Consider the following 12,302-nt stretch of genomic DNA (forward strand, 5'->3'; position numbering starts at 1 on the left):
GTTCCTGTTTCCTGCCTTTTCACTGGAGTGCACAAAATGTTTTTGACTGTTTTTCCCCCCATTCATCTAAACATCTAATGAATATTGTGTTTATTAGATGTTTCTTGCAGACTGCTTCATAGTCAAGACATCTGCATCATTTGCAAACTTTAATTCCATTCTCGGAATTTGGGAAAAGTCACCATACATACAATTTTTCAAACCAAAAGGTATCAAACAAAATAATACAACACTTTAAATGACCGTATTTTACCCAAGGCAACAATTTTTTTCCTAAAATTTTTCTCTCTTTGGAATATTAATCTTTGCAAAAAGCATCACAGAAACTGGTCTCCACACTTCATGCACTTTTCTAGAGGCGACTTGTAACTGAGCTTTGCAGACACTTAGCAGGAAATCTTTTTAACTGCAAACCAAAGACTGCCTTTCTTTCCCCTTCAGATAAACTCAGGGTGCCTTACTTTACATCGCAACCTCAGGATGCAAAGCCAAGTCTATAAAGACATGATTTTCCCAGTTTGGTGTGGAAGAACTGGACTACACAGAGCTCATCAGTGTTGGACCTCACCAGTGATCTTGTGTCTGAATGGGAGCAGATCCCTGCAGCAGATTCCAACATCTGGTTAGAGCAAAATATTAATGAACATGGTGTCAGAGTGATGGGAGTGACACTGCTGCTGCTGCATCCAAAACTATGCTAATAGACAGATACTGTAGATATGTAAGATGTTTGGGATTTCAGCATCAGTCAGAGTGATTTCTGCAGACGCGAGGAAAGCTTCCCACCGCAAACTCACTTTCAATTTTTGCATTTTTCACTTCTCTCATTGTCTGAGCCAAAAACTGTGACGTGAGTCACGAGCCCGTCAGTGTGGATCTGCTGCAGCTTCAGGTTACATCACAGCTCATCCAGTGATGAGTAACAGTTCAAGTGTGTGAAAACCCTGCAGACTGCACTGTTATTCTAGTGATTAATATACAGTAACTCATTTCATTTGCACATAGCTCATGGTGATTATTCACCGCTCGTTGATGCGTGACCTCAGAGATGGAGCTGCTGTGTTGGGATGAGGTCATGTTGCTTCTGGGGAAGACCTGCTGATGTTGATGTTGGAGGTTGCCATGTAGATATCATCATGTACCCCTCACGTACACCTTGACGGGTCATACGACAGGTATGGGATGGGAGGCACTGAGAAACCAGGTTCTGTGTCTCCGTAAAAATGTTCCAAATCTGAATTTCTTCTTCAGATCTGCTTTTTAAATGACTGTGTGAACAAAGACAGTATTTATAAAAAAAAAAATCAAATATGGTTGCTTATTCAATATTTCTGTTTTTGTGGCCTTTCCTGAACACCGTTTCCCATAAGCCTACAGACCAGCGCATGTTAATGTCACAGGCGAGTCGAGTCCACGAGCGACTCGTCTGACACGTCTGTAATAACAGCCGGACAGAGAGGACTGAACTGTAAAGGGTTTCCAGTGTACAAGTCGGGGAAATGACTTTAGAAGAGAGTGTTGGTGAATATTTTGGATTTGGCCGAGGATCCATCAAAATGTTGCACAAATTTTGACAGAATTGTCCTTAAAAAAAAGTCAAAATAAAACGTGAATGAACGTGTGTTTCCATCCACTACCATTATGTGAATATTAGCAGCTGGTTCATTCTCCAGTCGCTGCCATTAAACCACCGCAGAAGAAGAGGACAAGAGATGGCGTCGTTAAAAGAGCTCCAGTCGAAGATCAGGCTGGAAAACATGATGGAAACATGACGTTTCTGTTAGTTTCATGTGTCAATGTGAGGAAGGTTACAGCCTCCTCATCGCTCCACACACATCTGATGTTTTCAGCTCTTCACTTTAAGTCACGTGCTTCATGTACGTCACACTAGGTCTGTTTCTGTGTTATTTTTCCAGCTTCTACACCTCGGACAGGGAACACTGACTGGAAACACACTTCATAACGCAAGGACCCGCACCACCACGCTGGTACATTTTCATGGGAGCGTCAGTTTTTTACACGCTAACAAAGTAATCGTTGTTTAACTTTGTTAAAGTCACGAAGGTTTGGAGTTGTAATAGTAAGAGCTGTAGTGGAGCCAGGTTGTCTTCGAATATGGACAGTAAACCTCACAAACGTTTTCACAAAGACCAGGGAAAGAAATGCAGAGTGACAGCCTGCACTGAGTTACAGAGTGGAGCAGAGGCGAGACAGGAAGTGACGTCTTGCCTTTGGCTCTTTATATCTGACACGGATCTGATCTGAACCGCCATCATTACAGGATTACAGGAAGAACCCAGCCCCACCCGCCCCCATCACTCTGTGTGACTCCCCTGTCGACACTGTGGAGGCCTTCAGCTTCCAGCCGAACATCAGCTCCCTCAGCAAGAAAGCCCGGCAGAGGATGTACTTCCTTTCAACCTGCCAGAGACAGTGATGGTGCACTCCTACACCTCCATCACTGAGTCCATCCTCACCTCCTCCATCACCATCTGGTACACTGCTGCCACAGACAAGGACAAGGGCAGACTGCAGGTATCATTCGCTCTGCGAATGTTAATTTTTAACGGGGATCCAAAATGAGATCCCCCCTTCTATGATCAGAACAACAGTGGGGGTCCTGGCTCTGCTTTCTGTTCTTGCAAGGTGCAAGTTGAAGAGAAACAGTATTTAAGGATCAAAACTTCAGCTACACTTACTACATTTCCGATCACTACACAGTTTTATACCGTAAAAGTTTATTTCCAGGAAGCACATGATGTCCATTCTCCACCAACTGTGTTTGTGTGTGTGGGGGAAAAGGTCTGTTGTATAATTAGACAAAAGCATCTGCTAAGTGAATGTTCACACAGGCTCAACAGCCAATCAGAGAGCTCTTTCATGCTCAATCGGCCTAACAACCATTGATAAGGGCGACTGTAGCAGAGCCAGATACACTGTAAAACTACAGGTGACATGTAGCCAGAGATGCTAAATGATGGCCGACTGTCACTTTGGTGTGTGAGAACCTGAACATGTTCAGGGGACCCGGGTCTAAATTAAGTTCCGGAGACATTATTTTACCCCCCTAAAGGTCCCTGCTCGGGGGGTAGTACTTTCCAAAAGTACAGGAACTTTCGGGGTGGGGCTTGCTGCACTGAACGTTTGATTGGTCGAGCTCCGACGGGCGGAGCAGCAAGTCGTTTGACCGTCCGGATCTCTGGCGGTTCAAGGTAAATCACATACGGCCCACATGCTGCCTGTTAAATGCTATAACAGCTAACTGTTGTCATGCTATTGCTACCCTAAGCAAAAGCTAATGTTAGCTACATGCTACCGCCAACCGCTAACGTTAATGGTGTAGAATCGTGGTGTTCCTTAAGACAGGGGTTGGCTAAATCGATCGTACAAAATGATATCTTGTTAATGTTACAACGTTTATTTTTTTCAACGTGTGTTTCAGATGAAACGGGCGGATTTGCACATTTATATTTCTGCAGATTAATAAATAGTTGTGGAACTAAATGTGTGTATAGTGGCTGTGCTTGCATCTGAAAACAAGTATATACTGCTATATATGTAAAAAGGCACATAATGCTTAAGCCTGTGTCCATATTCTAATATTTACAACGCTCTGAGGAAGCAGTGGCTCTCAGTTTCACCATTATACAGCGGTAAGCTCAGTATTTAAAACAGGTGAGAGTGCAGAGGTTAAAATAAGCAAAGGTCCTTCTGCTGAATTACAGGCGATGTGTTTAATAAGTTAAAACCTTGGAGTTATGCAGCTGTGTGATGGGTGTAACCTCATGGGCCTAATCTTCCTGGGTCTGTAGACCGCAGTGGAAAAGCACAACAATGGGCTGAAGGAACTTTTTAGTTCCTTGAAAAGTAGTTCCTGGGGATAAAATTTCCAGGTACTTTGGGTGGAAACGCGGCTTAGGTTAGGTTTGCGTAACAGGTTAGCATTGAACATAACAGTGATGTGTGGAAACTGAACACAAAGATCACAATGAGTCCGAGGAATGTGAACCTCAAACAGTCCAACCTGAACCGAATATCAACAGCAGTTTATTTAAAGCTCTAAACTCAGGTGAGCACTGAGACTCTTTTCCCCGCAGAGATGCTTCATGGGCCGACCTGCAGGATGCTGCAGTGTGTTTACAGTGAAACTAGAGCGTGACCCGACAAGCTAAACTTAGAAGTCTAAAAGAACTGCAGATGCACGAACAGGAAGCTTTTCGTTGTTAAACCGGTGTAACCCTTCCAACCCCCTCAAAGGACTTCTTTCCTTATCTGTCTTATCATGTCCGAAATGGATCAGGAAGTCTCTCAAACAACTCAAGGAAATGGAAACTTCTTTTATTGAGTCAGCTTTAACATTTTCTGTCATCTGTCGGTTTGGTAATCTCAGCGTGAAAAGCAAAAACTTGTTGGGAAAAACTGTGCATGTGTCAGCTCAGGTCAGCTTACTCTTTATATAGGGAGTTTAATTTGCTTCCATCGAGGCGGAGGTTTGGCCTCCCCGAGGTGAAGCTAACAGAAACATGAGGACTTTTCTTCTTTGTTCCACAGAGAATCGCTGTGGATGTGGCACGGTGCCCCCTTTTCTTTCTCTTCTTTATTAATTATTTATTATTTTTCCACTGCTCTCTCTGTGTACTTGTGTTTATTAGGTATATATGTTTTATGGATTGCCATTTGTATTTATTGTTGTATTTGCTGTTGACTGATGTCTGCAAGCCAAATTGTCCCTCTGGGACATTGAAGCTTTACTGCACTCTACACGTCGCCTCTATTTCTGAGTCCTCTGACAGAGACTCGTGACCGATCAGGTTCAGACTGGATTCTGCTACTGTACCTCACTTTCAACCTTTAAGTCCACTACGTGTATCATGGTTTTACAGATTTCCATGTTAATGTTGCTCATAACTGTAGCTATAGCCTCCAGTTAAAAGTCCATGTGGTCTTTGCCTGTATGATAGTGTGTTTGTAAGACACCAGCACCTGATGGAACCTTTCAGTCCAGATGAACCAAACCAGAATCTAGTGGAACCACATCCTCTTGTTTCTCAGCCTCCCACAGGTGGAAAAGTGCAGGTATAAAGAGAAACGGTTCTTCTACAGTGAGTGGACTGTCCACTGATATTCATTTCAGGTGCAAATCCATCAACAAAAAGGTAATGAGTCACTTTAGGAACCAACCGGCAGTTTATAAAACACAGAAAAATACAGCTGAGTCATTGAGTTGTGTGTGACTCCTGATGTGAACCACCATGCAAGTGAGCAGTTGTTGAAGCTGCTCTTCCTCCAGAATCCTCCACGTGCAGCTCTGTGTTCAGAAGTTACATAAAACATAATTAACATCTTTTTCAAGTTCAGATCAGTCTGGTCTGAACCTGTCTGAGGAGGTGATTATCTCACCTGGTTTCATCCAGCCCAAACTGCAGTGGAAAATTACCCTCAGTCACCTCGTCCCCCTTCAGCTTTTAGTTCATTCAGTAACACGTCACTGACATCACAAGAAAGCAGACATTACAAACTAAAACTCTCCTGCAGTTTGTTTACTGAAAAGGTTTCATCTGGACGCTGTTTTCAGAATCAAGACGCTTCGGCTCCCATCCGGAAGTCATTCTCAGTTTACACAATTGAGAATGACTTCCGGATGGGAGCCGAAGCGTCTTGATAGAACACTCCTGGACGAATGAGGGACTACACCGTCTTTGTTTACTGAAAATATGTTTTTCAGCCTGTCATAATACAGAATATGAGCATCAGTCCAGACTTCATTCGTTCTGTTCCATCTTCCAAACGTAGCGAAATGCATGTTTCTCTTAGAATCTGTATTTTTTTAAGACAAATCTTCTGTCTCTTTGAAGAAAGACTCATCTGTTTCTGTAGGTCTGATCAACTCGTCATCATTTACATTCCCTACTGGAGAACATCAGCAGTGTGAAATCTCTTTCCAAAGTGGTTCTGTTTAAAAATCTCTAATTCACTTTCTGATGTCTGTATGCAGGTTCCCTCCACCATCTCAGCCAACAGTAGCACCTGGTAATATCATACATATCGTTTATATTTATTAAAGTTAGTTAGTTATTAAAGAGAGCTCGACACACTGCAACTAAAGACTTTTGACAACAATACTTGTTAGTTTTTGTCACATTTGAGTCTCTAACGACATCTTTATCTAGTTTTCTGTAGTTCATTTGTCACGATATTGTCTTTTCATCTTTTTCATGATGTATTTTTATTTTTTGTCAGGTTTTTCTGTTGGTTACAGTTGTCACAGTTGTGTTTTTGTGTTGTAGTACGTTAGGTAATTTCACCAAAACACTGAAAACAGTTTCGGCCTCCGGAGCGTCACACCGTTTGTTTGTGAACCCAGTGGATTGTGGGAATGCCCGGCCAAGGTCAGACAAACAGCGTTTACTCACCAAACTATTATTTACATGAGAGTTCATATCTAAACCGCCAACCACAGTGATAACACACTGCCTCGCCACACAGCCGGGTGTCAGGTTCTGCCATTCACCGTTTGTTTCAGTTATTGTGTAACTCAGTGCGAGCTGTTACAGTAACTGGACCCATCTGGAGCTTCATCTGCTAACAACTCTGTTATTTTTGTGTTGGGCATTAAAAAATAAATACAATCCAGTTTGTCTTTTGTTTTGTTTATGACCCACAATTGTCGACCGTCCTGCCAGATGTTGCTCAGGGGCATCTGGATCAAACTGAGCTCCTTTTGCAGCGCCAGTATCAGCTTGTGAAACTTCCCTTTTCTATTCACTAATACTGATGAGGTTCTTGGCTCCCAGTAGCATTTTGGTTAGAGGTGGAACCTGCACCACCGGTATCACCTTCCGTTGAGTTTCATCCTAACAAGCCTGAATAAGTAAACTGCACAGCAAAGGGTGAAAATAAAAGGGGAACTGGGCTGAAAGCAGAAGCAAAGATGTATCACTTTAAAAACTCTGCAGATTGATTAACTTGAGGAACCAGAACAGAGTGTTTTATCAGCTGTGTTCAAGCTCCTTGACTACATGTATACTTCACATTTCTGTCAACCAGAGCGCAGACTGACAGTAGGTGTTTGAGATGTGTGGCGTTTTTTTTTTGGCTTCCAATCATTTCTGTACGGTATGAAAGTTTAAGCGCACGCTGATTTGGACTTGATGTTCACTGGCATGAATTACACAACCACAGCAGGTTTCATAAGTCAGCTAATAGATTTAGGAAATTACTGGAAATCCATGAATGCCTGGAAATATTGTGGGGGAAAAACTGATTCAAATATCACCATACATTCAGATCAAAACTCTTCAGCATTTGCAAAACGATTAGTTGATGTGAACTACGAGCAACATGCAGTAAATGGTCCTGTAAACCCCTCTGAGACCACGAGGAAGGGCGGGAGCGCCGAGCTGGCGTTTCCAGCTTGTTTTTTCATCGTGACCTGTTGCTGTTGTTGCTCTTCATGTCTGACTAACAGGCTGTATCTGCTGAGGTACAGCTGCGGTATGATAATACACTCAACTCAACAACATCACAACATTTATACCTCAGAACACACACACACACACACACACACACACACACACACACACACACACAGCACAGCTGTAATAAAAGTATAATCAACAGCAGAAACAGCTGCAGTGGCCGCAGAACTCGTGGTAAATGTTTTTGTGTCAACAGAAAACTGAATGTGTGTGTGTGTGTGTGTGTGTGTGCTAATAGGAAGCTGTGGTCATCCGCTGCCCACACACACACTCACGCACACTCACACACACTCACACCATCTCAGTGGAAACTCTCCACTCAGCTTCCTTGCGTGATAGCTCTTTACACACAACAAGCAGTTACTCCAAACACACCTCATCCATGTTATCTGGTTGGTAAACACACACTCTCTCGCTCTCTCTCTCTCACAAACACACACACACACTCTCTCTCTCTTCAGTTAGGGCCAGTGTTTTCAGCACGGTTTGCATGATTGTTCTTGGAAATGTGAAAAGCTTGATATAAAACAGTTTGGACAGATGTGGAGGAATCAGACATTTGAATGTTTCCGGAGCATTTTGACGTCCATCAGAAACCTAAAGATGACTTGTGTTGTGCTGTAAGCCTACATTTTTTCTCTTAGTGCAATGTAATCTTCACAGGCAAGCACGCAGCTCTCCCGCTGTCTATGTAATGCACTTATTAACTACATAAGTAATGAGTGATCCCTGGGAGCCTCCTGGTCTCCACGGGGCCCCTGTGGGCATGTAAAGTTATGTTGGGCTGGAAAATAGCACTCGGTACCAGAGGTCAGTCAGTGCGGTTGAACAGATTGACTCTGCGGGCGGCTGTGGCTTGGTGGTGGAGCGGGTCATCCACCAATCGGAAGCTCGGTCCCGGCTTCCCCCGGCCCACGTGTCTAAGTGTCCTCGGGCCCCAAAGGGCTGTGCCTTGGGTGTGTGAGTGCGTGTGAATGATTAATTAGTTTCTTTGTACTGACGGGCAGTTCTGCCATCGGTGTGTGAGTGTGTGTGAATGGGGTGAATGCGATACGTGGTGTGTGAAGCGCTTCGAGTGGTCGTTTACCGCCGACCCAGCACTCACGTCTCACCTCTGCTGTGAACTCGCGGTCCCCCGTTAAGCCAGGGTACGGTCAAAGCTAGCACTCCTCTGGATAAAAGTCTGACAAAAATGTGAAACAACTGTCTTTTATTTTCGTATAAATAAGAGAGACATAGTATCTCACTATTTGTTGCTGCAACAACCCTTCCTTCTGTCACTGGATCACTGGATCTGAGCCACTCGCTGTAATCCATGTTACAGTACAACATTTTAACAGTTCCAGGCAAAATAAAGACTTTAAGAGCGATCCTGTCACAGTGAAGAAGGGGAAAGTAGCACTGAGGAAAGAGGGGAATAGGTTTTTTCTTTTTCTTAGAGAGGGGGTCGAGAGGAGACACGATCGGGGTTAAAGAGGACAAAGAGGTTTTCCTCTCCCCACACCTCCTCCATCTCTCCTCCTCCTCCTCCTCCTTTTCTTTCTCTACATACCAACACAGTGAGTCATCTGTGGCAGGAAGCCTCGAGAAGCTCGCCCGTTCAGACCGCAGAGGAGAAGAAGGGAGGGACGCTGGAGGGCCGGAGCTGAAATCTGAGAGAGGGGAAGGTGGAGGGAAGGACGAGAGGAAGGAGGGGAAGACAGGAAGGAAGGTGTTTAGCGGGAGATTCCCTGGCTGCATCAGATAGGAAGCAAAAAAAAGATCAAAGTCATCAGTGACGTTTGAACCTGAAAGAAATCAAAAACATCTTCACTGGAGCAGAAAATACATCATACCTCACCAGCAGTGGCTCATCGGGATAACATGACTTATTCTTGCTTTCACAACACCGGCAGCACAAAGACACCGCTCCTCTGTCACAGCTTCATAGGGGCAGAGGGAAGTGACAGGTTCTTGGAAAGCTATGGAGGTTGAAAATGAGCCAAAAAACTGTAATAAACCTCAGACTCTTTACTATACTGGATGAACAGCTTTCATTAAAACCTCGATAGAGGCCAAAGACACCAGAATCTGTGTGGAGCGCTTCAGAGAGATGGATTCATCCAGCAGGACAGACAGCAGCGGAAACGCAGACCAAAGCTTAACGTGGTAGCAGATCAGGACGCGACCGTATGAATCCTTTTTGTAAAGGCCATATGTGAAATAGGGGCTTCACATCAGAAAACACACACAGTGTCAGTGAAAATTAACTTGAGGCCTTCAGTTGCATTAATGTTTTATAGTTATTTCTCCACTGCGTCAGTGACCAACTCTCAACTCCAGGGTGAAAACGTTACTAAACGCGTGGCGTTATTGTTGGACGATAATAGAAATGAGCGGTATTGTTACGTAAAACTGTCACTCTTAGCGCAGTGTACAGTAACATGAAAATGTGGGGTTTTGTATGATTCAGTATCTACCTACTTAAGTTTAACTGTGTGTGCTGATATTCTGGATTCTGGATTATTCTTTATGTCTGATCGCTGAGTAATAAGAAAATCCTTTAATTTGTCATTTTAAACCTCCTGGGCTCATTTTGCCTCAGAGCTACAGAAATCCAGGATTAGAAAAGTATTTGAAGTATTTGTGTGCTGGGGAACACCCAGAGGCCCGGCCGGGTGGAGCTGCATTCAGGTGCGGAGTCATGCATCCAACACCTGTCAAGTCAGTCTGTATCTGTTACTAATCTGAGCTCTTTCCCACACATCCCACTCCCTCAGCAACACCGCTTCATGCTGTAACGGACCAATCGGAGAACACTGATACAGAAGCACCACCATCATACCTGTAACATGACATTAACACTGCGCACATACCGGATGAGGCCCAGACACCGGAACCTCATGCAGCCACGACAGTAGCATTTCTGGGATAACAAAAGAAGGCGCAGCATGATGTCATTCACTGCAACACACCTGAGCGCATCACCTGGTGCGTTCAGGGAACTACAGCTGCTTCTTTCTGACTGCAGCTGAAAGGCCCGAGCCAGGTGTTAGGGAGCGGCTTTTCTCCTGACTCTGCAGTCACGTGGGATCGTTAAATATATTTAACACGTGGCAAACTTAAAATATGTTGTGTGATATTTAAAGGGTTTTTTTGCTCTGCTTGCAACCAGGCAAAGGGGGATCTTGATAAATATTATATTTAGAGGATGAACACTTTCTTCTGCCATCACCCCCGGGTCCTGACCTTGCAGGTTCTGTTCCAGATGTAAGAAATCTACATTCAAGACCTCACTGACATTTGTGATAATAATTTTGGGAAAGAGCCTTTCCTTTCTGTCATGAAGTTCATTCAGTTTGTCTTTAAAAAATATGTAATTGTTTGTACTGTAACTGTTTTTGGTGAGTTTTTAACACATTCTGTTTTACAGTTTATTTATATAGTAATTTAATAATAATAATAATAATGATAAAACTTTATTTATAGAGCACTTATCAAAAGTACAAAGTGCTTCACAACAAGAGAAATGAAACACCACAGTGAATGATGAAATATAAAGAAATAAAATACATAAAAGCAGTAAAATAAGCAGCCAGTTCAGGTAAGATCAGGATCTGCTTTCTAATAAAAATGTGTTTTGAGACGAGACTTAAACGAAGACGCTGACTCAGACAGCCTGATGTCTTCGGGCAGGTTGTTCCAGAGCCTCGGGGCCCTGATGGCCAAAGCTCTGTCCCCCTTAGTTTCCATCCTGGACTCAGGATCAGACAGAAGGTGAAGGTTCATAAGGGACTACAAGGTCTAAGATACAGTCTGGAGCCATGAAGAGCCTTAAAAGTAATCAACAAGATCTTAAAGTCGATCCTGAAACCAACAGGGAGCCGATGTAAAGAGGCTGAACCAGGTGTGACGGGGTCGCACCTCTGGGTCCTGGTTTACAGCCGAGCAGCTGAGTCCTGTACAGTCTGCAGGCGTTTCACAGTTTTTAGATTAAGACGAGTGAACAGGCTGTTACAGTAATCGAGGCGTGAGGAGATAAAAGCATGAGGAACAGTTCCTGCATCACTAAGATATAAATAGATCGGATTGTTGCAATGTTTCTGAGGTATTTGATTTATTTTTATCCTGCTAGCAATACGTTGTGAGGATGGTCCGTCCGTGACACTTTAAATCATGACATTTTGATAAATAGTCACCAGATTGCGCTGAAATTTGCTTTGGATGCTGGTCTTCCCCAGAGGATGAACCCTTGACCTTTTCTCAGGACGAACTGCGGTCCCGGTCAGACCAGAAAGTCAGCGTCATTTTACCAAGATCCCTCCCTGACCGAGTGCTGCAGCGTCTAAACAGAACCATGCAGCAGTTTAATAATGCAACGAGTGGAAAACAAATGAAATACAATGTCCCTGAACATTTTACTGATACGTTCAGTGTCAGTATTTCTCGTGAATTTCCAGATTCGTTAAGTAACAACATTTCTTCATCGTGTTGATAGAAAACGGAATCCGCTGGCATTGTGTTCCCTTTTGCTGTTGCAAATTTGTGTGAGGGTTACAAAGGGCTGCGCAGAAGCACTCAAGCTCTTTATCTCTAGTAGTGCAGCACAAAGACACACCCTGACACACACACACACACACACACACACACACACACACACACACACACACACACACACACACACACACAGGAGGAATTCAGCTGAATCTGATGTGATGAAAGGGGATCTGCCCCGCTGTGATGAAACACAGTTTTGAAATAAAGATGAGTGTAAAACTTCCTTTTCTTCTTTCACCTCAACATCCGTTTACTCAGCTCGAACTGAGGGAAGCAGCTCTGATTCAA

The sequence above is a fragment of the Siniperca chuatsi genome, linkage group LG5, assembly GCF_020085105.1.
Source record: "Siniperca chuatsi isolate FFG_IHB_CAS linkage group LG5, ASM2008510v1, whole genome shotgun sequence".
Lineage (NCBI taxonomy): Eukaryota > Metazoa > Chordata > Actinopteri > Centrarchiformes > Sinipercidae > Siniperca > Siniperca chuatsi.